General features: G+C 36.3%; 1 long non-coding RNA gene across 1 annotated transcript; it reads right to left on the bottom strand.

Moving 5' to 3' along the window:
* Positions 1-808: 808 nt before the first annotated feature.
* Positions 809-1,456, bottom strand: LOC132888952 (uncharacterized). The gene is made up of 3 exons (XR_009654984.1): positions 1,177-1,456; positions 1,009-1,080; positions 809-875 (listed from the first exon to the last, which is right to left on the bottom strand). It is a non-coding gene; the product is annotated as an uncharacterized LOC132888952 (long non-coding RNA).
* Positions 1,457-4,175: the final 2,719 nt, after the last annotated feature.

The raw sequence follows: 4,175 nt of genomic DNA, 5'->3' as shown, positions 1-4,175 counted from the left end.
TATCTGCTTCCCTCCATCTTTTAGGTGGTAGCACATTATTATAGATATCAAATCCCCATAAATATCTGCTTCCTCTGTGTTGAGGGTGGTAGCAAATTATTATAGACATATAACCCCTATAAATATGCTTCCCTCCATCTTTTAGGTGGTAGCACATTATTATAGATATCAAATCCCCATAAATATCTGCTTCCTCTGTGTTCAGGGTGGTAGCAAATTATTATAGACATATAACCCCTATAAATATCTGCTTCCCTCCATCTTACTACATTATTATAGATATCAAATCCCCATAAATATCTGCTTCCTCTGTGTTCAGGGTGGTAGCAAATTATTATAGACATATAACCCCTATAAATATCTCCTTCCCTCCATCTTTTAGGTGGTAGCACATTATTATAGATATCAAATCCCCATAAATATCTGCTTCCTCTGTGTTGAGGGTGGTAGCAAATTATTATAGACATATAACCCCTATAAATATCTGCTTCCCTCCATCTTTTAGGTGGTAGCACATTATTATAGATATCAAATCCCCATAAATATCTGCTTCCTCTGTGTTCAGGGTGGTAGCAAATTATTACAGTACAGTGAATATGGTCCAACAACTACTTCAACTTTGCCGCGGTCTTTAGCCGCCCAGAGTTCCTTCACTAAAACAAATACAAAGAAAAAGTGTGGCAAAATATATTTATTAACTTTATGAAAACGTGAATAAATCTTGCAACTTCTGCAGCTGATTTGGACTTGAGTGGAAAAGCTTCCACCCACTTGGAAAAAAAATCAGTAGCTGTCAAAATGTATTAAAAGCCATTGACAGTTTTGGGAAGTGGTCCAGTAAGGTCGATCCCAATCAAATCCCACACGCCAGAGACCTAAAAAAAAAAAGTAATATAAAGATAACCATAACACTAAACTGTTCACCTCCCATAAGGACATAGGGAGAATGTGATTTCACACTATTGTTACCTACTGTATAGTTTTGCACGAGTATTAATATGTATTTACCTTTATCGGCTGCAACTCCCCCACTGCAGTCAATGGTTTTCCAACCTTTTGGCATCTGTCACATTCTAAGATCTTGAAAATATATAAACTACATTATTAACATTATTTGTGTGTGACAGTCAGTTTATATTAAACAAACAAACAAAAAAAACATTTAAAAAAACATACCCAATTTTTTATGTCTACAGACATCCCGGTCCAGTAGAACCTGGAAGAGATTGCTGCCCATGTTTTAAGGATGCCAGTATGACCTCCCATGGGGGAGGAATGGAACTCCATGAAAAGTCTCCTGGCTTCCTCCCTCTTTTTCACCACCTTCTTATTACCAAACCAGAGATCTTTTTCTGTTAATGATACATTACTTTAATAATGCGTTATCGCCACATACAGTATTCTAAATAACATGCATCATAGACTTGTGATACTAACCCCTTACTCTGAATTTGGAGGCATATCTCCTCAGGTTTTGCTTCTGACTTTTTCCATACCCCGAGGGGTATGTGCCTTCTGTCAGGAGGGCATGCACCTGATCCCATTTACTTTCCATGTCTGTACAGTAATGTTAAAATGACTGTAGGTCAATACACTCTCAAAAGAGATGTGTTAAAAACAACACATATTTAACACATCAGCGTGTGTATATAAGGACAACACAGTTTGAGTTAATAAATGTGTTGAACTATTTAACACACTAGTGTGTTAAAACAACATAGTTTGTGTTTTATTAAATAAATAAAACACAAACTGTGTTGTTTTAACACACTAGTGTGTTAAATAGTTCAACACAGTTACTGTGTTATAGAGTTCAACACATTTATTAACACAAACTGTGTTGTCCTTATATAAACACGCTGATGTGTTAAATATGTGTTGTTTTTAACACATCTCTTTTGAGAGTGTATCATAGAGACTTGCAAACGAGCCTATGTAATACCAGAGACATGCAAACCCTGCGCTAATGTAAAGGTAGGCTACTGAGTAAGTTTCGAAACAGCTGGTAAACAGAGCTATTACACATCGAACTGCATGCTCTCAGAAACAATCATATCATGTATCATAAAAACGTACATCGTCTTGTAAACTAGCTTAGGCTACACAGTGAGATAATGTATTGTAAAGATGTATTTCGTCTCACAAACTGCAAAGTCTGGGCTAATTTCGTAGGTGCATGAGCAAGTTCTATGACCTACATGAAAATGACAATGCTTCGCAGTATTAGCTATTCAAACTGCATTCAAACACATCATGCACGTGGCAAGTTGAACTATTTGACTGTCAAACATATGCATTGAATACTGGTCACAGAAGGTATTAAAAATACAAGAAACTAACCTTGTGTAATACAGTAGCAGAAAATTATGGCCCTGTGAATTCGCCGTTGTACGCATGCGCAGTTAACTCGGGTAGGACGTTTTCATGGGTAGGATGAAATTTCAGAACACCTGTTCTGCTAGTAAAACAACACTTACTTGCTTAGCCAAATGTAAATGGTGGCAGTATTTTAAGAAACTCGCATCCACGGTGTCCCACAAGTTGAGTCGGAGTTCAAAATGTCCGACCAGCAAGTGACTCCCACAGCTCATGTGGCCACTACGGAGTTTCCATCAAGGGGCTAAACGGAACCTCTCTCTGCTCAGAAACCGGTGTTTACCTGTTATTAAAATGCGTGTTAAGATATGTAAATGCTACAAATGATCCTCACTACTGGATGATGATTTAATCTTTTTTACCTGCATACTCATATCACACACTGTGTGTTTTTCTCTCAGTGGATGTGACTCTGGATCCTGATACAGCTCAACCCAATCTCATCCTGTCTGCTGATGGAAAACAAGTGACACATGGAGACAAACGACAGAATCTCCCTGATACACCACAGAGGTTTGATTATTGTCCCTGTGTTCTGGGAAAGCAGAGTTTCTCCTCAGGGAGATTTTATTATGAGGTGCAGATCAGAGGGAAAACTAACTGGGATTTCGGAGTTGTGAGAGAGAACATTAACAAGAAGGGAGACATTACACTGGAACCTCAGAATGGATTGTGGACTGTGGCACTGAGGAATGAGAATCAGTATAAGGCTCGTGCTGATCCCTCTGTCCCCCTCACACTGAGAGAGAAGCTGGAGACGGTGGGGGTGTTTGTGGATTATGAGGAGGGTCTGGTCTCCTTTTATGATGTGAAGTCCAGATCTCATATCTACTCTTTCACTGGTCAGTCTTTCACTGAGAAACTCTATCCATACTTCTGTCCTTGTTTAAATGATGGAGGTAAAAATTCAGCCCCACTGATCATCTCTCCTGTATTAAACACTGAATTTTCAACTCAAATGTAATCATCTATTAAATAGTGAGAATAAACAAATATTTTACATTTTCTGGTTAATTTTAGTAAAACATTTTCCCCTTGAAAATGCTGTACACAGGGATGGCAACAGGAAAATTTTATTTCAGCTGAAACTCCGAATGGGGAGTTCAGGGGGGCAGAGCCCCCCTGAAGCTTTAGCCTTTTTAGCCTCTTCTACCTATTTTCTAGCCATTTTACATGTATATTGTGTGAAAAATACATGATAAAAATAAGTAAGTATCTATTATTAAAAGTTAGATCATCATTTTAAAAATCATCTAATGTTTATATTGTTGTTAGAATGATACAAATTATTTGTTAGAAAGATACTACGTATGTATTTGATAAGGCACATAGAAAAATGAAAACCCAGCCAGAAAACAAAAAAGGCCAACAACCACCACCATTATCCATATACATTTTACAACAAATACTTACTTCTTGCACCTGAAAATATTTACCGTAAATATATTATTGTGGGAGTATGTATTTTAGTTGTACATGGTTTTTACGTGTTGTATTCTTTATAATTGATATTTCCTTTTCATAAAATATTTTTAGGCAGAAAAACATAAATATGTAATACTTAATCTTATAAGTTTTATGATATTAACCACAATGAAACATTCTGAAATTTCCAGAAAAATATCTTACAGTGAATCACCAAGTTCATTAACACTTCAAATCTATTATAAATCTGAAGCTAAATTCAAAGTAAAAAGTGCCTAGAAATTAAACAAAGTTAAACTGACTGCCTTTCAGTACACATGGGGATAGTATCATCAATTTTTTAAAAAATTGTATTTATTTATTTTATATTTAAA

This window comes from Neoarius graeffei, chromosome 1 (genome assembly GCF_027579695.1).
Source record: "Neoarius graeffei isolate fNeoGra1 chromosome 1, fNeoGra1.pri, whole genome shotgun sequence".
Lineage (NCBI taxonomy): Eukaryota > Metazoa > Chordata > Actinopteri > Siluriformes > Ariidae > Neoarius > Neoarius graeffei.
This window is presented reverse-complemented; position numbering and strand designations above follow the sequence as displayed.